The following is a 24,415-nucleotide window of genomic DNA, read 5'->3' as shown; positions in this document are numbered from 1 at the left end:
ATGAAATAGTTTTTAGAACTTTGGATTTATTATGAAATTCTTTTCTATAAAATTCAAGAATTTAACGTATCTCATACCTGTATTAAGTATATCAACACTTCACACTTTCGTTTCTCTAGAATATTGCAATTATGAAATCTATTATACATGTTTTATATATACTGTCATTTAATATTTTCTCATCATGAAAATGTGAAGTTAGCAATAAATAGTAATGCAATCTAGTTGAATATGTATTTGCGTATTCGAATCAATTTCAATAATAAAGTTTCATTTCATTGGTTTTGATTATTAATCACGGGTTTGATTATTAATCACAAAATTTTCACGGCGATATTTGCAATATAATCATTTCATAGATGTTAGTTTTGTATTCAAGTCTTGAAAACGTATTTATAAATAATTCAAGTATGTTATAAGTAATCGGAGCTTTCACAAACAGTACTCGTACCTTTGAAATAGTGTTTCTATAACAGAATTTAAATAATCCGTATAATGGTTATAATGGTATTTTATTCCCTACATTTATAATTGTTCAGAAATATTATTTCAATTAGAATTCTTGATTGTAACCTACTTTTTTTTTTCTATAATATTCCCTATCTTTGAGAATTCTCTTTCTTCTGATACAGAGGTTGCTATTATGCAACGTTATTGCCGTACAATTCTTGTTAAAATCGGATATTTATTTGAATTTATTTACTAAAATAATAGCGGATTCGCTTGGCGATTTATTGTCATGTTAAATAATTTTCCATTTCTAACACAGTAGTCAATGAACTAGGTATATTGTAATTCATAATTAGTATAATTCATAACTAATCCTATAACTAGTGTATAACATAACTAGTTCACTTTAAAAAGATAACCAGAACAATTCGTTTTCCTTCTGATTTATGAATGTTTGTCTAATATCAGATATTACGAGTAGATAGTCATTGTGAATATGATTTGTAGCTGTATCAATTAATGCGTCCCATTCCCGAGAAACATATTCGATTTTAGAAAAAAATAATTTAAACCGTGGATCTAATAATGAACTTAACATATAAAAACAATTGTTTTCAATATCATTTAAATAATAATGCGTGTAATGTATCAGATTGTGTTATAAAATATGTTCCATAACTAAAATCATTAGTAGAAACATATAAAAGAGCAATTATTTGTTTTTTAATTGCTACTATTTTTGATAATTTTATACTTTTTCGTTACTAATTTCTTTAGTAATTAAAAAAAAATTCTTAATATGGGAGTAACAATACTAAGCGCATTCAATCTGAATCTGTTAATAATTCAAAGATGTATTTTATTGATACTAAAGTTTATTTTACGTGTCAATTACGACAATTTCAGTTCTATTAATCTTTGAAACATCTAATATATGAAGTTCTATCGCATTTTTATTATTAATAATCTATTATTAATTTATAATAGGATATAACTTAATTTTGGATTTCTTACAATTTATCTGACGTGACAGTATTGCCTTTACAATAGTTATTGATATTTGTCAATGCGGCGGATATCACGTATATTTACTTACTATTAAATTAACGTGTATGCAGAACATAGGACATTAATTCTTGATGAATCGAATAATTTAATTGCAGCTTTTATATTCGTTGCATTGTCATTAACTACATCTTTATATCTATTATTTATTTAGTTTTTTAGTTGTTTTATACTCAGATAATATCTTAGATTAAAAAATTTGATCAATGGAATGAATGCTGAGTTTTCCATTACAGATAGTGATTGAAGATCAACGGTAATTAAATTGTTCATTAAAGAATCAATTTTCTTTTTCCTCATATTATGCTTTAAAAGAAATACTATTATTATAATGATTTAGGAAATATTTTTATACATAATTCAATTGTGTATTAATAACTAAAATTATATAAAGTTAAAATAGTATCATAAGGGTACGAGTTATACTGGAATCTTTGTTACCCATTGAAATTTTATGCATTTTCGTATGTTTGATAAGATTAGTTGTACACTTATCATATTTGAGTTTTTTCTTATATGTTTGGTACACATAAGATTTGTTAGAAAAAAAGTATTGCTAAACTCAAAACCGTTTAGGCATATTGCTTTAACTACTTTAACAATCATTCAATAGAATACTTGAATAACAATTGAGAGTCTGTTGTCTCTAATAATATGAATAAATTATTGATAGGACCTTTAGCAGAATGCGAACAATAGTTTATTTTATTTGAAATATTTGTAAGCATATTTACGTATAGAATACACACACACACACACACACACACACACACACACACACACACACACACACACACACACGCACGCACGCACACGCACACACATTTATAAGCATACTTAAGTAAAGTAAATACAGTAGTGCATTTTTGGCAAGGATATTTAATTTTGCTAAGTAGTTTATTGACAGTATTTCTAGGTCAGTCATTAGCGAATTTTGTTTTGCTATTGAAAACATATTCTCAATAAAACGAATATCTACTTGTATTTATATTGGTGTGTGGACATTATATTACAGATGTAGTTCTGTAAAACTTTTAGGCAAGTACATCAGCCATCTTTTTATTTTTTATCTTCGACAGGTAGGGTTAACTTATAATAACGACGCTTCTTTTTAATATATTCATATAGTTGGAATGTTAGACCTTACGTATGAAACAAAAGATTTTGTAAAATTTTGCGAACTATTCATATTTTGAAATATAGATCGCGTTTTGAATGTTGTTATATTGCAAGATATGATTCTATATACATTCTTAAATTTCGGAATCCACCATTTACTTGCTTTGAATTCAGATAAATACACTGTCTTTTGCCTCCAAAACCCACGATTTTAAATTTATGTCATGGATAATAGATCTGTCACAATTAATAAATTTCTGTTATTTTAGTAGTAAACGGATCATAGCAAAATTTTTCCTTCAATTTTCTTTTCGTGTTTTTAATTGCTATATACAATTAATAATTGTTTGTATACCATTTATAGATAATTACTAAACTATATAGTATAATAGTATTGCAGCTTTTATTTGCATGTATGGTGATTAGAAGTTGATTTCGAGTTGGTTTATGAAGTCTTTTCTCGAATAGATTTATACTGACTTGATGTGTCTTTAAGAAATTTATAATATCTTCTTCAACTGATGATATTTTTAGGATTTCCCTAATATTATCGTCTCTAACGAACCAAGGTGCATTCAGAACAGTACGTAGAATAATAGATTGTAGGTTCTCCATTTCTTTATGTTGGATTTGCCATGTCCCAGATTTGCAAGCCATCTTCGTTTCCGATGGGCTTTAAAATGATATTGCTTATTAACACCTTATTGGTTGTACTCAGTTTGAAATTTTTTGAAGTACTGTATCCTTTTGGATTTTTTATTTAGTACGTGCATCTTCTTGTATTTTTTATTTATTTGATTTTTTCCTGGATATATTTTTTCCAGTTTATTTTACTATATAGGTGGAGGCTAAAATATTTAACAAAGTTAATTTATGGGACTGTTATGTTTTGGAATTTAATTTTGCAAATAGAATTTTAAGTATAATTATTATATGCGAGCATTTGTTTATTTTATTTTAATTTTATTGGATTGTGTCTAGTTTCCCATTTTGTATAGATAGTTTTGTAAAATTTTTGTTGCAGTTTCTATTTCTTATGTACGAAAACGATACATGTATCGTTGACAAAGATGTATATTTCTGTAACAGGTATGGTTGAAAAATCAATTATGAAGAAAGAGAGTAGAATAGGGCTTAAGATGCTTCCTCGAGGTAGTCCGACATGTATTTCTTTTTTAGCGAAAAGTTTACGTTTCCGATTTTGACGTAAAAATATCTGTTTGAAAAGTAGGAAGTATATAAGTGGATGTAGGTTTTTTGAGAAGGATACTCGTAGTTTCTTTAATAGCCTTTTGTGCTAGATTTTATCGAAAGCTTTTTTCATGTCAAAAAATAATGCAGTGTAGTAGCAACTGTCTTCTTCAGTGGATCTAATTATTTTGTTTACCATATATCTGCCCGATCATGTTGTTTTTTTCTAAATTCGGATTGATGATCCAGGATCAGTTGTTTAGCAATGATTTCTTTTCTTGGCCTTTTATTTATTGTTTTTTTCATTAATTTGCAGATAGTAGAAGAGTTATTGGCCTATATGATGATGGTGATCTGGGGTTTTTACTTGGCTTTTGTAGCAGGATTATTTCAGCACATTTCCAAATCTGCAAAAAATAACCAATCCTGAGTTAGTTAAAATGGTTATACATCTGATTGCCTAAAATGGTTATATAGTCGATGCTTCTTTTAGCATTTTCATTATTATAAGATTGTATTCGGGAGATTTATTAATCTTCAAATTTTTGTTTATAAATGTGACTTCATTTATTTTAACTGCTTCATAGGTTAGCTATTTTTCATTATCGTTATGAGATGAAATATGTGGTTCATTTGTAAATACGTTTTGCTGTTCTTTACCGTTTTCAAGACATTTTACGGAGAAGAAAATTTTGATTTTTTTTTCAAAAGATGATTTCACCCTTTAGAATTGAATTATAACATGGAAAAATAAGATTACATCATGGATTACATACTTTACTTGTAGCAAAAATTTCAGAATTTTTTGAATTTCAGTTTTCACTCTTAAGTTGTTTTTATTTATTCTCCATATATATCTTTATATATTCTCCAATAGGAATAAGGTATATTCTTTCTAAAGCATTGTTCATATCTATATTTTTTCATGTACTCGAGCTTACTAAAAACATTTGTACATATTTTTAAGTAGATGAGAAATACGTCCGAAAGTTCTTGAATATTATTTTTATAGTTTTTAGAAAAGTCTTCTATCATTTTCATTAGGATATAACAAAGTCGAGAACGTGATAATTTTTTCCAAAAAGTATTCGTGTCATTTTTGATTACATGATTTGTAGATTTAATATTATTGTCGATATGTGGAGTAATTAGATGAAATTACCAATTCTTATCCATTTTGATTTTTATCGAACCATTCTTCTTGGAAGTATTTTAAGAATTTAAATTCATGTGCCCACTTTTTTACGTAAAGCTCATAACGTAAAAATTTAGGTAAAGCTTGTATTTCTCGTACATCTTTTTATATGTGCCCAATACGTTAGAACAATGGCTTCTCTAGCGAATACATTTTTATATCTATTCCCGATGTATAAGCAACCAAAACGTTTGGTCTCAAAGTTGTAAATTATTTGAACTGCTTGCTTCAAACTCTGAAAAATAAAATCATAAATTTTTTCGTTACTGCAAACTGCTACACCAAGAAGATTAAATTTCCTGTTATGATCTGCAGTAACTACTAAATGAACTTGCCAAATAAGCTTGTAATGTAATTAACACCTGCATGAATAATACCATCTTCTTTTAAGTATGCATGCAATAAAGCTTAAGATCTGTAACTTCAGCGATGGATGTGGAAAAAAATGAACTAAAAGCGCGTTAAAATACCTGTCTCCTTTTTCAATTTATCGAATGAATTATATAGGTACGTTGTACCCTCCAGCGTAGGTAAATTGAAGAACTAAATTGATTATCAGACATCGGAAATAATGTATGAACAGTTGCTACAGAGTTAATACGTATTTTATAAGATAAACGAAACATGCAATTTCTAGATAGACTCGATGATGTTGAGTGCATTATATTTTTGCATTTGCCTAAAGCCATTCATTATAATAATAAAATGGTAATAATATTATTTAAATATATTTATAGATTGTTCCGTCACAAAAAGTACTGAAATTCTTGACCCTTCGTTTATCTTGTTATTTCGTTTCGTCCCAAATGTTCCTTTTAAATGTTTTAGTTTTAAATATTTTTAGAAAACAATAAAGAAAGAGATAAATACATCATGGAAATTAACAGTCTTACTGCGATAGACATATAAAACTAAATGTAGATTTAAATTTTAAATGATCGACAGCGACTAACGCGCGAATTGTGAATAGTTGATTCATGATAAATTAAATCATGAATGGTACTCCTCGCGACGCAATACGAAGTACCGATAAAACAGAAAGATAACAGTAAATTCGTGGTAACGTATCTTAGGCTATTGTTATAAGCTATTGTATCATAGGCTATTGATGATACTTGCATCGATGGACGCACAATATACATATGCATGGTAATGTGGCAAATGAAAATCATTTCTCCTATTGTATTAATTATAATCATAATTCTACGTATATAGATACGTAGGATATGTAGTATAGCTATACATATGTAGCATGTGAGTTGTGTGAAAGAGAAGGTTTATGACAACTACAGAGAAAGACAAATCCTTGAAGGAAATGCTAATGTTAGATTCCGGAGAAAATTGACGTAGTGAATTTTAAAACAACTGAATCTGCTCCAAGAAACTTATAAATTCTTGATTTTTTTGAAAGATTCGAAAAGAGAAATGCGCCACCGAACGAAGACATGATCATGATTATATGTTGGTCAAATGTTAGGACATAGTTTTTCTTGCAAACATCATTTTGTGGGTTTTATTTGGCTAATGATAAATGTCCGCATGTTTATGTAAATAATCTAATAACATATTTCGAAATAACAACAAGCATGAATATCAAGTCAAAAATAGCAAATAATATTAAAAGATAATTGTGTTTAAAATAATCTAAAAGAAATATCGTGCGGAAGGATTAGAGAAATATATACATTAGTTTTGGACGAAAGCAAATCACTAACAAGTAACGTGCTATAATAAACATTATGTTATTCTGAATGACAATTATCACTGATGGATTATAAACAATGATATATGTTTAAATAATGTATTCATTATAATTGTTTAAATATTTATAGTTTAATTGTTTCTTCAAAGTAACGTAATAAGTTAAAATTAGACACAACTTACATGCATGACTTTCTCGATATAGTATAACGTAACGATACAAACATATTTGCATGTTCGTCCGAATTTGACGATCAAGGATTCATTCGAAAGATAAAAGTTTTTACACGAGACAATCGTGTCTAATTTTTTAAAGATATTATTTCCTTTGCAAACATCATGCATAAAAATAGGCAAACTTGAAAAGTAATTTTCACATAAGTACAAGCTTGTTTTGAAAATCCTCGCCTCCTCCTTTGTAGCTTTCGACATTAGTCTTTACGCTATATTACGGAAAACTTTAAATACAATAGTATGGTATTTTACTCATCTATTACTTGTGCAGCATAATATATCTATCGCGGCATAAAGTTCTTTTAATTACGAATATTCGCCATCTGTAGATATTATTCCGGATGTCATCCCCCATCATAGGGGTATTAGCATTCGAATTTTTTTCTGATGTATCATTAATCTCAATTTTATCAATCAAAGCGGATATATTACATTTTAATTTTATGATGCTAATAAAACTATTGCGGGATTTTGAAATTGAATAGATATCCGCAAATGTACAAGGGAAAAGACATCCACCCCTATTGACAAAATGCTATTTATAAAGTACGAAATTGTACTATTTGACGTCTTGATGATCGAAACAAATATTTATCAGTATTCATATTTGATATATGTTCTATTTGCAGAGGAGATGGAGAAGAATTAGAAATATTCGTGCTTATCTGTATATCTCCAGTATGGATTTTGTGAATTTCCAGTTTTGTTCGATGTGCTATCCTATTATTTTTTTTTTTTTTGACTCAAATATTGAAAAATTTTTTTCTTTTCTTCTTCCAGTAATTTTTCAATATCGGTGGATTTTCCCTGTTTTTCTTGCTTCTTGTAAGATTCTCTTGTCTCGGTCGCATATTTTTTTTACAAATCATTCCCACAAAAAAAAACTAATAAGTTTGTTAAGCATGACAATTCGAGTGAGTAAACAATGGAATAAAACAAAAGCATTAGGAATTAGTGATACGATCATAACATAGAAAACAAGAAAAAATGGTAACGAACGAAAACAAAAGAAACGTATTGGTACTTCTCATCATATGTCGTTTATATCGCACGTGTCTATCGATGGGTGGTCATGTGTCGATATTGGTCAATTTATTTACCGCACTGTCTTCCAGGGTTTCGTATCAACGAACAATTGCATTCATCGGTAAATTTGTCATTATCATGTATATTATCGGATGACTTGAGATAATCACCCGATTCAGTATGCTCGTTCGACTGTAATGACGCAGCAGTGATTCTAACATACTGTTTGTGGAACAAATGAATTTTCTTCAAGAGCCATTTTCCACGGCCATTCAAACGACATCGACTTCGATGCATTCCCTCGATAATATCTTATCGTAAAAAAACATTAATTTTATAATATACTAATTCAGGTTTACAAAAAAATATTTTTATTTATGAATAGAAATACTTTTACTTACAATTATTTTGTAAGTATTTTAAAAGATAAGGAATCGTATAATATTACAGAAAACGATTGAGGAAAAAGTATCTGAGAAAGGTGTCCATTTTTTACGATCGAGATACATAGACTTATGATTATATAGATTCACATAGATTAATATAGATCATAGATTACTTTTCAAAATTACTGTGTCGCGCGATTTGCTTCTCAAGAGTATATCGAATTCTTATCGATTTAATCGAGCGTGTCTTAATAGTTTAATTTGCAATTATTTCCTTATTCTTTAATTTTATAAATTATAAAGTGCCATTATTTTTTTGACTTTACGTATCGATATTTAAGTAAATTTTTCTAAGGGTTATAAGCCCAGATCATAGTACAGAAGAATAACCGATATATGTTTTACACGAAATTGAACAACGAATTTTCAAATATGGAAATACAAAGTAAAATAACTACTAATAAAAGAAAATTTGTGGCACGACGATAAGTAAAGACGAAGTAAAAGATGTAGACGATAAATAGATTAAGATGGATGGGCGAGCTCGAGCTTCTTGTGGAAAACATGGATCAATTAAACTTTTACGCTGGAAAAACGTATTATGCACGTCGAAAGTTTTTTTGCCTCAAAGTTAAAGATAATGTGCCACGCACGTGAAGAACTTTTTGTTTCAGAATTGGAGATAATGTGTTACACACGTTCATAGTCAGTTATTTTAATAATAAAAATAACATATGTGGCATCTCCACTGAAATTGTTTTTCAAACATATTTGAAATTGTTTCAACAATAATACCTCGTGTAGTAAGTGAGCAACACATTACAAGCTCTCATAAAGATACGTGTACTTATTGCAATATTTTTTTAATTTTAAGCTTATTTAAACATAACCCAAGCAAAACATAATAAATTTATTACTTCTTAGTAATTTCTACTCTTATTTTAAAATGGAAAGCGACGGTGAACTTAATGATATCATATTAACGAAAGAAAGCGATGAATCACAAGCTATAGTGAAGAAAGTGGTACCAGATACAGTAGTGATATTTTTATTTTACAAAAATAAAATTTAATATTTTGCAAAAAGTCTAGATTCTCATTAGGAGGAAGAAATTTATAGTGAAGATTGTGAAAACGACAATGTTACTTCGGATATAGCATATAGGAATAGTTAGAACTACGCATATAGAAGACAAATAAATCTATATCTAAAGAATGGGTATGGAAGGACAAAATTTGGCAATATTTCAAAATTTCTGAGATAAATGAATCCTTATAACAGAATATTACACCTTTATAAATAAAAAGTAAAATAATGATGGAAGATTTTTGGGAAATTTTCGTAACAGAAGCTTGTCGTTACACAAATTAGACGATATGAGATGAAATTCGCAAATTAAACAAATTTGAAGACAATTGGAAGGATATGAATATAAATGAAATAAAACAACATTTTGATTTATCCATTTTAATGATACAAGTGAAAAAGTCAACCATTGAATTTTATTCATCAAGGAGAAATCTAATTGAAACTCTAATGTTTCGAAAAATAATGACATTTTGTAGATTTGTGTCATTTTGTAGAATTGACTCGTTTCTTACATTTCACTAATAATGAAATGGTACATAAAAGCGATTGTTCATAAAATTTAAAAAACATAACAGTCTATTTCAATAAAAGGTTTAAATATATTTATACACCCGAGGGAAACGTATCATTAAATAAATTTCTAATGAAGTATAAAGATTGTCTATCGCAAATTAAAAAGAGCGCGCTTTGGTATAAAATATAAGTTGTGCAAATCTAGATCACAAAATCTAAATCATAGTAATGCATTAAAAAATGTCTGATGACTTTGTGCGTACTAATAGTGGATTATGAACACATCCTGTTGTCTGTATCGAAAATTGCACCCTGTAAAAATTAATACTATAGGAACAGTTAGATTGAACATGAGGAATATGCCAAAAGAATTTGCAACGCTAATATTGAGAAGATTTCAAGTTCTTTCTAGAACATGCAATGGCATTTTAGCTGCAAAGTGAAAAGATAAGAAAGGTATACATTTACTTTCCATAAAGCACAACAATATTGAAATGATTAAAATGGGAAAGAAAAAATGAAAAAATAACAACAATCCAAATAAAACGGTTACAAAACCTGAGGTCGTTTTAAATAATAATGATGGCATGGGAAAAGTCGATGTACAAAATAGTTACTCATCTTCTTTTTCCATGATGAGAAAATATGCTAAAGGTTATAAAAAAATATTTTTTTATTTAATGTTTTATTTTGTAAAATAATAAATATAGAAAAGACTAAAAAATATTTTGTTTCAAAGTTTCGACTGGATGTGGCAGAAAAAATCGTAAAAGCTATTTATATTTCTGATTATCGAACGCAGAAAAGGATGCCTGCTAATAATACGCAATGCAATGGGTGCATTTTTCAAAGAATATTCCTTATGTATTATATATACACCTACTGAAAATAAGAAACCCTAGAAGAAGATGTAAAGTATGTGCTAAAAATAGAGAACGAAATGAAACTGCCTAGGAATGCAAGCAATGTCTTGTTGCATTACACTTTCCATATTGTTTTGAAATGTATCATTCTGTAAATTGTTATTAATGAACATAATTATGTGTGTGTGTATATCTGTATAGCATCTATCTATAAACAAAATTATTGTATAGAAAATAAAATATGTACAGAAAGAATTCTTGGTGCGAAACTCTTATTCCTCCACGGCTCGCGTTGAACTATTGTATACGGTTGGGTTGCGTCTGGATTGAGTTTGAGTTGAAACTGTTGTCATCGTAAAGGATTAAGGATACTACTATCGCTAAGAAAGCATGGGAAATATTAAGAAAATATCCTATTGAGAATATGTACTTAAGAGAACCAACAAAAATTAGCAAAAAATTGTGAATGGAACAATACATTTATGAAAGGTAGTACAAGTTGTGTATCATATTTCAATTCTAGGGGAAGTTTTAAGGGAAAAATTTATTATAGCTGTACTATTAAATAATCTTCCTGAATTTTTCAACATTTTCATTATGGCTTTGGAAACTATGACCGAAGATGAGCTAATCTTAAATCTTGTGAGAGGAAAATTGATTGATGAAGTATTAAGGCGCAAGAATTTCAGAAGTGATATATCAGAGGATGATAACGTGTTAAATTTATCACAGAAGCAGTTATTTGGAACAAAGTAACCGGAGAATAGTCATCAAAAGTGATTACGAAAGCATTCCCTTAAGAATCAAACAACAAGTATAGATCATTATTGGAATTAATTCGTACGAATGTTTGTAAATCTGTAAAACTATAATACCAGTCGAAAAACATTATCTATTAACATTATCGAGGCGATTATAGTCGATACATTGTCATATATTTATTGGAAATTACAAAGAAAATTAAAGAATTCGTATAAAAATGTAAAATCATAATTTGATGAAGTGCGGGAAGATTTCAGGTTAGATCTGATCGACCAAATATATTAATAAAGTATTATTTCGTAAAAAGGATATAAAAGTCAATATACTATTAATAGAGTATAATGTTAGTTATACTCTTGAACAAAAGGAGTTGCATAAAAAAAAAACAAATCGCTAGATATAATATGTCTATTGATTGACATGAAACTTGAATGCAATTATTGGGATAAAGTAGTTACTCACAACCGATTATTCGCAAAACCGATTATTCGGTTTGATCGGATGATAATAAAACAACAGAAATCCTTTCTATGGAAGGTAGAATAGAACCTAAATTAAGATAAACCTAAAATAAGATATATATGTATTTGAATTCAGAGCTTATACTCATTTTTTTTCCAAAATTTAAATTAGACGATAAGGCAAGAGTAACAATTCGTAGGTTTCTATGAACACTCTATAGGTTATCGTTTATTAGATATAAACTCTAAAAGAATCGTTATTAATTGGTATACAAAGTTTACCGATGATTGTGCCATAATAAAGAAAAAGTGCAACCAAAGATTAATTTTAAGGATGATGAAGTAGAATAATGATGTAGAGGTAGAATTTTTGGATAAAATTTAGTCCGATCCAGATCTACCTCAATGGAATAATTATAAAGTTGATGCAAAACTGAGAAGACGCCATAGACACTTTGGAATCTTAAAGGCAAGAAAAAGAAGGACATCCCAAAACGTATATCTCAAAGCTCATGGTAATTAAGAGATAGGTTCAACTGGATGAAATGTTGCAGTTTCAATGGGAACTGCCTTATCATGATTGGCTTATGACAATGGTAACAGAATTTCGATTTATGCTGGATAAGGACGTTTGGGATTTAGTCGTGTAACCAGAAGGAAGAAATATCACAAGTACCACTATGACGTTAACTAATAAATATAGATCAAATGAAAGTATCGACAGAAGTAAACCTAGGTTGGTAGCTCGAAGCTTTAATCAAAGACCTTCGAAGAATTTTAATGAGATTTTTGCACTTGGGCGTATAAATCTTAATTTGTTTAATTGCAGTGTTGCCTGTTCATTATGAGATGCACATACATCCAATCGACGTAACTATGGTATATTTGAAAAATCTGCTTGAATGTAATTTACAGTCAGCTTGAATGATTCATAGAAATATAAAATTAGTTCAATTAAGATTGAGACGATAAAGATGCCTCAAGAAGTTAAATGATAGATTGAGCAAGGAATTAAAATCTTTAGGTTCTTTCTCATCTATTTTCGATTCATGTGTTTATCATTAAAATCGAGCGAAATACTTGTTACTGATCGACAAATTACATCAAATTATGTAATCGTTACACGTCAGCCAATTCGGCAAGTAAATTTTATTAAATTTATATTAAAATAAGCGATGAAAAAAGGTTATTCTAGCTGTGAACAAATTTTAATTTACAATTATGGATAATATGCATTTCGGAAAAACGATACTCTTTCACGAGTATTCTTCCATAATACGATGATAGATCATAGAACGTATCAGATTTATAAATGCGTAAAATATTTTATCCTTTTATCTGAACGTTGATAATAACGTTATACATTGTCTTTGGGAAGATTAATAGACAAAACAATAAATACATTTAATTTAGCCGCTTTCATAGACGGACATCGATCAGTTATCCATTATGATACATCGAAAACTTTTAGTTTTCGTATATGTACAAAGAATATATGCGTATCTATAGATTCTGATTAAGCATGAAGCGAGGATACAGATCGATAATTTCCATTGTATTTTAATAAGTATATAATATATATATATATATATATATATATATATATATATATCGATTTTCGATTATTCTTACCAGAAAAAATCACATCCATTTAATAATTAATTTAAAATAACGTACGTATTAATCAAAATGATGTATTTAACATATATTTTGTACTTGATTTTGTCATATAATATTTTCCATATATATAATATTAACAAATAGAATATAAATCGAATTAATTACTATATCGATAATCTTTTTTAAAATTGTGTTGTGATTAGTATGTATCTCGTTAACAATTAATGAGGCTTCTCATTTTAGCTTTAATTTACATTTTGAGATTCTAATTAGTAACGCTTGGAGTCTCGTTGCACGATTTATTCACCATGTGGGGGTACAAACGTAACGGACGTTTTTCCAAGGTTTCGTACTAATGAATAGTTGCGCTCGTCGATAAACTTTGAAATTATCGAGATAGTGACTCGATTTGGTCAGTATGTCTATTTGATTGTAGTGACGGGATAGCGATTTTTACATTCGCATATGATTATTTTACATTCAGAAAATGAAATGAAAACAATTTTACCATGAAAAATTTCATATTTCAACGATATTTTGACTGCTAATTACAAATAGAATAGAAAAATAATACCAGTATGAAATATAAATAATACTAACACAAGCATAATATACAAGGTAGATCAAAATTCTTTAGACACTTTTAAAAATCAATTATTTACTGAATCCTTTTCGAGACTTGATGCTAATTATTTTTTCGGTCAGGATCTAGAAGTCTGGCTTGAATTTGATTATACTGATAAAAATACTGACTGACCGAAGAAAAATTAGGTTAAGAAGTTTCAAGAAACAATAAATGTCTTTTAAGAACACCTAAGAACTTTTGGTAAAACATAATTATCCAAACTTTCAAATTAAGATCATGTATTTAAGAATTTCGGTATGTTCTTATAATCATGAAGATTTTGGACTCTGTTTACAAATTAAAAAGTCATTAATTTTTAATTCGACCTGCTGTTGGCCGTTTCCTGTCAATCAAAAGTTTATTATAATAATTATTTTCATATGCGTCTTGGGTTGCATGGCAACCTCCGTTGGAGGTTAGACATCATAAATTTATATCAGCGTTGGTAGCGTAGAATTAATTTCGTGGTTATTGACCATTTTCATAGTAGTTCTCTATCAGCATCTCTTACAATTTCCAGAAGGATATGTGTTTTGTTTATAAAAATAAGTGGGCTGTAGAACAAAAATAACATTTTTAATACGTACTGCTATTGTTGATAAACAATCGATGGTATTAAATTCGATGGAGCCAAATAGTCATAAGTACATATTCATTTTTCCATATATTTTTGTGGTATGCGATTTTTCTTTAATTCTCCCTGCCTTTTGCGTTTTGTATTGTATCGAACCTCTCGTATTCTTTAAGATCTCCTCCTCCTTCTATTTCATTCGACAATTTTGAAATCAAATTTGCATTTGCTTTTATGATAGAAATTTATGGTAGAACTGTCTATTTCTATGCTCTGTGGTATAAAGAGATATATTCATCTTTTTAAATCTTCTTTCTCGACTTTTACTAATTGTATTTGACTTGTATAGATTTTATCCCTTGTTTCTTGATGTTTCCTGCGATATGATGAAGTACTGCAATAAACAGTTTATCGTATTATATATGTAAGAATATTTGAGAAATACTGATCCTTGTTTTTTTCTGTCAATAATTGTCTATAGATCTTCTTTGATAGTAAATAATAAACCAAAAAAAAAAATAATGAAAACTTTAAAAGAAGTGACCGTTAATCATAATAAAATATAAGGATTAATTCGATGAATTTTTGTTATTGACGATTCTATTAGGTAAATCATGCTGAAAATTACACTCTGTAATGCTCGGTAAAATAATCTCAACAATCGTTTTAAGAGCTATCGTTTTATTTTCACTCGTCCTCGTCAATTTTTGTTCTAAATAAATATTGTTGGATTAGTTTGATTTCAATAGAGGCAAGTTTTTGTCAGAAATAGAAGTTGAATTTAAGAAGTACTAAATTAAAGAACTATGTTTATAATGTGATATTTAATGTGCCTGACTTAAACAGACACGTGTTTTTCAAACGCAAGGTGGACCACAAGGCATTCGCCAAATCGTTGACACAATTAACATGATTTTTCAAAAATTAACTGATTTTCGATCGGTTTGTGGATAATCCATTCACAATCGCGTCAATTGTAATGAGCGAGTTTTTTAATCAATGTTTATTCAATACATTGCATTTTTTCGAAATATAATGAGCGAGCGTAATAATCTGTATATTAATGAAAAGAGCATCTACGCACAGATTGAGACAAAGTGGCGTAAGCAAAAATAATCATGACTACGCGCTCGCAATAAGGATATCTCTAAATAATCGATGGATGAATGTTATGACTAATTGAGTAATATTCGAGAATGTGTGATATCCATAGGCACATTGATTTGTATATTCCGTGATCTAAGTCTGTATGAGGTGGAAAATGATTGAAGAAAAAAAATGCAATTAGGAGTAAATCATTTTTAAGATAATCGTGGGATTATGAAGTATTTTGGTCGAATGATGATACCTTGCCGAAAAGTTATTCTAGAAGATTGACTGGAGCCTCTTTATAACCGGCGGTTTTTAAACATATCCCATGATTTTGCGAGTAATGGTGGTAAAGTTATGAGTTGTGTGAGTTCGAGCCTAGGTGTTATGAGCCGTTTCAGCGGTTCTATTTCAGTTTTTACGCAAATCTTTTTACCCAAAAAATTATAGAATCACGGGTTTAATTTCAATAAAGTCACTCTTCTTTTTTCGGGTTAAAGAATATATTTGCTATTTATTTAGGATATAATATTTATCGATCTTAACGCGGAATTTATTTATATCCATCCATTCGCTCTCGTCACTTTTTGAACTCTTCCCCCGCCATCGGATCCCCGAGAAGCGATCTTCTCTTTCTATTTCGCTACGTGGCCCAATCAGCCGATGACATGTTTAAAATTTTTCAAGGGAAAAAAGCGAGATCAACCATTACGAGGTGGCTGTCTGACAAACAAAACAATGTCACGCAGAAACAACGGATAAAGCGTAAATACAGCGCATATCAGATCTGGCTATAATTTCTATAGTTTACTATTATTATTATAATTTCTTATTAGTTTCTATCTTAAAAGTTGTGGCCTTAACGTGAACCATCCAGCTGGCTATTGCCGACTTGAATACGTCAGAGAATTCATGCAACTCGTCTGGGAAGGTTATCATAACATTGATTTAACGTGGAGTTGAGATTGCCGAGTATAATCCCCTGAGTTCCTCTCAAAATTGATAGAGTAGAAAGGAAGTTCTATGTTTCGATTGTGTTTCTCAAGGCAGTATTATTGAAACAGTTTATTGACTCTTATATTGATTGTCGAGAGAAATTCGTAAGGATGAAAGAATTTAGCGACTTTCGATAATGTAACTTTTTTGGTGATTGACCTTGATAAATATGGCATTGTATAATAAGTCTATCTAAGTTAGGTATTCACGAAAAATCCAAGATATTGGTTTGGAGATTTTCGAATGAATGAGGATATGGTGAACCATTGTTCACGGATGTTATGTGGAAGAATTTTGGCTGATTGCTTTGGTCAAAGATAAGCTTACTGTTAAGCAAATGTCAATGAGTTGAATAGCCTGAGTAAGGAGTTCTTTGTAATTATTTAAATAATTATAGATATCGTCGATCTGTCTCCCTTAAGAGGCGATCTAACCAAACATTGGAATGGCCAAAAGATATTTTGTATTTTCCTACTTGATCAACTACCTCGCCAAGACTGGTTGCTGATTTTGTCTCGTAAACTACTTCCGCTAGGAGACGGGAAGTTACGATGTTGGAATTTTTATCGACCCAGAGGATGCGCCGTAAGTCCTACTTGATTGATGAACTATGATTTTTCTAAACATTTTGGTAATATCCGCAGTAAAGATGAATCGATGCTGCATCAGCAAAATGTTTTAGATATTCAGCTGAATTTTTACATCTGTATGCAAAATGTTACTGAGTGATGAACCCGAACTGGTGAGACTGGATTTGTTGAAAATGATTCTCAATTTGATTGCGGTATAATTTCGTAGAACTGTATAATGAGGGGAATAGTAAATTGGTGATTGGCTCGAACCATGTGATCGAATGCTTCGTATTTCTGCAAATATACAGAATAAAGATAATTTTACGAGAAGTCGAATAACAGGCGTTGAAATAAACATTGAAGGCATTATTTTGTCATTGTTGCCAATTTGACTTGCCGATGACTTAGGCGACAGCCGAAAGATGTACTTTGCAATGATTGTTATATTCAAACTCTTTTGTGACGAATTGGTTTCTTTTTATCTGTGGAATATCTTCTTGCATCCAAAATCTTGTATCTAACTTCTGAAGCTGCTTCGCATCGTGATCAACACATGGAAATGTTATTGTGAGATACTGTCTGCGATGTGTCTTAGCACGGTCCAAGTGGAATTTAAGAATCGTGAATTGAGTGATAGCCGCAGACGATGAATACTTTTTCAATATCTTGTAATATGAAAATACTTTGGTAAGATCAAAAAAGCTATTAGGTCTGATCTGTGAGGTGGAAAAGCAGAAAGGAGTTTTGCGAGAAGAATCGTTCCAGAGTATATAGTTCCTCGTGACGAGATCGTTGATCGCTCTTTGCCTTAAAGTACTTGTCATGTTTTATTTTCTTTCAATGTGTATAAGTTACTGACGGCAGTCCCGGTTTAATTATTCGAGTATTTCAATTCCATAATTAATTGGAATTCGTTCTTGAAAATTCGGGTGTTTTTTCCAAAAGTGTTTGAAATAGTTGCATAATATTCGAAAATGAGAGAGTTTCTTAGAGGCAAATATTGATTTGCCTACTCTGTCATCTAAGTCACTGTGATTCCAAAAATGATCGGACGAAAAAATCAATCGACGACAGAGTAGAAGATTGAATGTCGAATTAAAACTAATTGATTTTACTTCTTTCTTTGCTTTCTTTTTTTATTTTATCGGATTACAAGTGAGTACTGTAATACGATGGACGGTACTGGGATCGATGACTTCTCTGTTTGAGGCGCATATAATAACTATTCATGCCTGAATCTGTTTGATTCTAATTACTATACCGTTTTTCTTTCTACGGATTTACTTTTTGAAATTATGTCATAAGGTATCCGGAAGCAGAGTGAAGCTTCGTCATTTTTATCGAAGACTACGCATCCTCGATCAGAATTTTTGATTGAATATGCATCTCATTATCGAGGTACAAATCTTCTCATTTTTGCTTTATCGACGTACATTTAGCGATTCTGGTTAGCAATCAGCTGACCACTAACATTATTTCATTCTACGGTACGGATATATTTATACGAATATTAGTGTTGGCGGTTATCATAAACAGCATTTTTGTTATAACACATATAATATTTCGAACGTTGCATTTTGTTTCTTCCGAAGTTTCCTCATATTAAACTATTGCCCGTTATGATTTTCCCAAGATGGGATAAGATAAGCTGAAAAATGAGTAAAATTAAGTAATAGCGAGTTACTAAGAGGTGAATTGCTATAAATAGACTGATGTCACTTATCCTAAAACAATCAACTAGTCGTCCTACTATGACTTTCGTGAAAATACCGTGTAACAATGCATTGTCGCTTGTAGTTCGCCCATTGTGACAAATTAACCATTCTCTATTAAGTCATATATTCTAATTCATAATAATTTCATGCATATTAATACGTAATATGTACTAATTATGTCAATCAAGAAAATTTATGTTTTATTCTTGGTATTGTTACCTTAAACTTGATGTAATAAAATAAAACGAAACGTACGAGAAGAACGCAAGAAATACTATTATTAACGATAATGATTATAAGAATAATGACGAAAATAAGAAAATACAATAATAGGCTATAGAATATAAAACAGTAATAGCGTGCAGCATAAAAGATTCTTCTGATTCGATTAAGAGCGCATGCTTGACAATGCCCAAGTTTCTTGGAATCGAGAAAATTTGAAACCTGTCGATATCTTCAGTTAAGTAGTCATCTTTTCTTAGAATTTTTATTATTTTATAGGAGCAGTTAAAGTTGATCGATTATCAGTATGCTCAAAATTTCTTATGATGATCCCTCTATCCCCTGCCTGATATGTTTTTCTGATTTTCTACACTTATCACAATTGCGTTTAAGTGTGCTTGCTTGTTTCCTAATATGGTCGGCTGTATTATTTATCTTTAAAGTTAAATTCCAGGTTGATTCGATTCTTCCTGTTGTTTTATTAACAGATCGTTGATTATTTTCGTAGTAGTACTCTATACTACATATTATATACATAGTTTTCAGAAGGATGTGTTCTGTTCTTTAATCGATCTGCTGTTTCGTGTTTTTATCGGTCAGTAGTAAATATTATTATAATAATTATCTTTATAATTATTTTAAGTTGCATGGCAACGTTCACTGGAGGATAAACACCATGATTTTGTCCCAGCGTTGATAACGTTGGGTTAATTTTGTGGTTATTGATTATTGTCATAGTAATTGTCTAACGGCATCTCTTAGAATTTCCAGAATAACACGTGTTCTGTTAGAGAAGGTATCGAATTCGGTGGTACCAAATATTTATATCTACATATTAATTTCTTCATATTTTTCCGTGAACTTCGATTTTTAATTTTAATTTTTCCCTATTTATTGCATGGTTGTATTCGAACTTTTCATATTCTTTGAGATATCCTTCTTATACTTCATTTGACGATTTTGAAACCAGATCTGCATTTGGGATATATATTCATTTGTGTTTGATATAATGAGGATCGCTGTTTCTATTTTTTGTAGTCTACAGATAGCGATTCTTTTGGAATTTCTTTTTCGAATTCCGAATGATTAAAAATTTGTGTAGACTATGCTGGTACGTTGGAGTTTCTTTCTTCCTTGATACCGATTCTTTTGGAATTTCTTTTTTGAGCTTCACTAACGTAGGCTATATATAATAGCTAATACGTCGGAGTTTCTTTCTTGATGGTCCCCGTAATATGATCGAGTACTTTGAAAAGACATATTTTGAAAACATAGCTTGTAGTGTTGTGCAACAACTACGATGTGCGATTAGGAGAGTGCTTTTTGTATCGGACCAGCGATGATAGTCAGAGGATATCCCCGTCTCCTCCTAGACGTCAGAATTTTAAACCCATTGATAACAATGAAAAAGGGCAACGATACAAGACTCAGAATTTGCCGATTATTTTCCGTAAAATAACGCTTTCCACATTCCAAAAAATTAATGGGAGAATGCAATTTCTTTGAAGAATCTTGTGAAGTTCGTGAGGTATACGCGCGATAAAATTCACTTTGTGAAGTGTATCGATCTGAATAAATGATGGTTCCTCTTGATTTTTTCCAGCCTGTTTATCTATCAGATCTCCTATTTTATCCTATCCTTTTGTCTCCTGATCCAGTTGTTCGTTTTCGAATTTACATTCCTTTATATCGCTATATTTCAGCAGAATTCAATATATTGAGAAAATATCGGTTAAAAAACTCATACTCTTTATAAGTGAAGTGTTTGTGAAAGGAATATCTATAAGGTAATATTTGGAAAAATCATTTAATTATGTCTGCCACGTGATGGATCCCTAGTACGCGATAACACATGCCTGGTAGTATACGTTCGTTTTGGATATAATCGTTGTGACACACATTGATTTTCTTCAATTGACTTTAAATTCATGCTCAAATACAAACGTATTTTGTGTAAAATTTTATTTGTTTGTCTAATCAATATTTTAAAACATTATTACGTATAAACATAATTATCCATTGTACGTAACAATGTTTTAAAATATTAATTAGACGAACAAATAAAATTTTACGCAAAATACGTTTGTATTCGAGCATGAATTTAAAGTCAATCGAAGAAAATACAAGTATATTTTATAAAAAATGAATAATATTATGTAAAATTGTAAAATATTAAGAATATGTGTTAATGTAATATCAATGCAATTTTAATATAATTAAAATATTTCTACAAATAAAGGAATAACAATACGAATTTGTTTTCTTTAGTTTCTCATGGAAAGTTTCACATTATCTTTCCATATATGAATTATCGAAATTTTATATAATCAATTTGTAAGTGTATTTGTAAAGAAACGTCAAGAAGAGAGAGAATTACTGCCAAAAAATATAAAAAGATGGATAACCATTATTTTGTTTGTTGCATCATTCATATTGTGAATATTGACTCACACTTGTCTGTTGGTTGCAACTAGTGTAATTTGATGAAACAGAAATGCATATCTATAGAGATAAATATTGGTTTCGAGTGGATTTTAAAATCATGCGTGGATTGCAATCACTCACAGACTGAATCAAGAAAGCAAAATAATTTATTGAAATCTATCGGTATTCATCTGATTTAGCTTCTTACCGATACATAACGCGGGATTACTGCGAGACTGTTTCATTGCATGACTGAAGGGTTATTTTAAGCGATTTGATACGATATAAAACGATATTAAATAATCGTGAGATTATAAGTTTTGTAAATTTCTCGTAAGTGAAAGGATTCTTTTTTGTTTTGGAATCTCTGTGTATCTTTGTAATCTTATGTCTTACTCGAAAATAATAAACACCTTCTAAAAGCCGTTCCTGTACGCGAATAGTTATTTACTGTCAAAAGTAAAATTGGAGGAAGGAATTCAATTGGAGATACTCAAGTTCCTTATTTTGTTACTGTCTTTCATGAATCGATGTAGCAACATAGGCTGCTGAGCCTACTCATATTACAAAGACGCTTAGAGCACCTCTTCGATTTTGGGATTCCATAAAATTTTGCACTTTTCGTGTTTCTTCTTAAAGTCTTTCAGGAATTCGCAATGGAATGCCTGAGTTGCATCTGATGAACATAGGGAGGCAACTTCTCTAATAGTTTAGCATCCCAAAAGGCGCCTAAGATCAGCAATAGACTCAAATTTGAGGTAATCGAGGATCGCCGTGATTCTATTCTGAGGTGGCTGATTAATGAAGTGTAGCGCAAATATGGGATCTCATTTTTGCGAAACTGACGGTTGTCGAGACTAATGCAAAGAGGGTTTCTTCTTAGACCTTACAAAATCTTCCTAATATGTTATAAATGTTCCGTTTGAATTTGAAGGATTTATTAAATCTTCGATGTAGTAGAAAACAACATTTAGGTCACATAAAAGATTATTCATGTAACACTAAAAAAATTATATAGCGTTGCAAAGTCTTAGAACATTTCAATAAATTCATATAAGTTAAAGCAGATGGTGACAAGCATAATATATCGACATAAAATGATTCCTACATTTTCACAAGTTAAGTGATCGATCAAATTTGATAGAGAATTCTTCTATTTCTTGTATATTCTGAAAAATTTAATGCAACTGAAATATTGAATAACTTTCATAAATCTGATGAAAGAATATGTTTTCTGAAAATACAATAGAAATGTAAAAAAGCTGATCTGATAAAATATATAAAGATCTTCTATTATATTCAACGAGAGTAGAGAAAAATGAGGATTGTAATCGTGTAATCATTGAAATATTTAAAAAGTTTACTTAAAAGTTCATTTTGAAAAAGCTTTATTTTCTTTGAAAAAAATCGTGTTAATGATATTTAAAATTTTTTCGAGAATAGTTTTTAAACAAATATGAAGCTTTTTCAAAAAATCGAAAAATAGGATTAATAGATTTCATCTTTAAATTGAGACCATATTCATAAAAATTGGTCAAGAATTACGCTTGTTCTGCTTGATGGCGTAATTGTTATTTTCGACATTTCTCGTGAAAAAAAGACTGTATTAGTACTGTGGCGCCCCTCGAAACTTGCGGCAAAAGAGAAGTTCATACCTTGAATGGTGTATGTTTGTACCGTGAAGTAGATGATTCTCTTCTTGTTTTTGTGCGTAAACTGATGATGCTAAGATTTTCTGAACATTTCCAAACTCGAAGAAATGCGTTTTCACGATGCTCGCACCAAGAAGCTACGATAACTCACTCGGTCATTTTAATGAGATTTGGACAGACAATTCCATGACAAAAATTTTTTTTATATATCTCCATTTTTCTCTGCACTTTGCCCAAGATGGACATTCGGCAGATACGTTTAACAAAGTATACTTATATCACGTAGATCTTCTCTCATTAGAGATCTTTAAAACAGATAAGAAGAGTTGTTTTAATTTATGTTCCAAGGAGATCTTTTGGGTGTTTCCTATATAATCTTCCTAGTGTAATTTCTAACTATAATTTCCTTACTGAAACACTTGGGTGATTTCTTAGTCTTTCTTTGTATCTAGCATACATGTTGATTATTTCCCCTTCTACTGATTTGATCTTGAGATCTTTACGGATTTGCTCGTTGCGAACATACCAGGGAGCGTTAACTATTGTCCTCAAGATAATGGATTCCATTGCTTCCAGTTTAGCTGTATAACTTTTTGCTGCTGTTCCCCATATAACAATTCCATATGTCCAAATCGGTTTGATTATAGTCTTATATATTAATAGCTTATTGTTCATGTTTAGTTTCGAATTTTTATTTGCAAGCCAATACATATTTCGTCTTTCTACGCAGATTTGTTCTGTTTTAATTCTTATATATTGTTTCCATGTTACTCTTGCATACCCGTATGAATACCTAAGTATGTCGCAGTATTTGTTTCAAGGATGACAGTGTTGTTTAAGATAACAAGGGGAACTGTACCTTTTCGTAAGGTGA

At 30.0% G+C, this 24,415-nt stretch overlaps 2 long non-coding RNA genes across 2 annotated transcripts in view; one reads left to right on the top strand and one right to left on the bottom strand.

The window, feature by feature from the left end:
• LOC122635827 overlaps positions 1-4,582 on the top strand; it is an 8,383-nt gene extending 3,801 nt beyond the window's left edge. Inside the window, exon 3 of the long non-coding RNA XR_006328769.1 lies at positions 4,142-4,582. This is a non-coding gene — a long non-coding RNA (uncharacterized LOC122635827). The remainder of the gene's footprint in view (positions 1-4,141) is intronic.
• The window catches only part of LOC122635829, a 39,751-nt gene continuing 17,678 nt past the window's right edge, over positions 2,343-24,415 (bottom strand). Inside the window, exons 2-4 of the long non-coding RNA XR_006328771.1 lie at positions 4,988-5,255; positions 4,022-4,232; positions 2,343-3,482 (exon numbers count right to left, since the gene is read on the bottom strand). This is a non-coding gene — a long non-coding RNA (uncharacterized LOC122635829). The remainder of the gene's footprint in view (positions 3,483-4,021; positions 4,233-4,987; positions 5,256-24,415) is intronic.

Source organism: Vespula pensylvanica, chromosome 19, assembly GCF_014466175.1.
Source record: "Vespula pensylvanica isolate Volc-1 chromosome 19, ASM1446617v1, whole genome shotgun sequence".
NCBI classification, from domain to species: Eukaryota; Metazoa; Arthropoda; class Insecta; order Hymenoptera; family Vespidae; genus Vespula; species Vespula pensylvanica.
The sequence above is the reverse complement of the archived record's forward strand: the minus strand, read 5'-3'. Positions and strand labels throughout refer to the sequence as shown.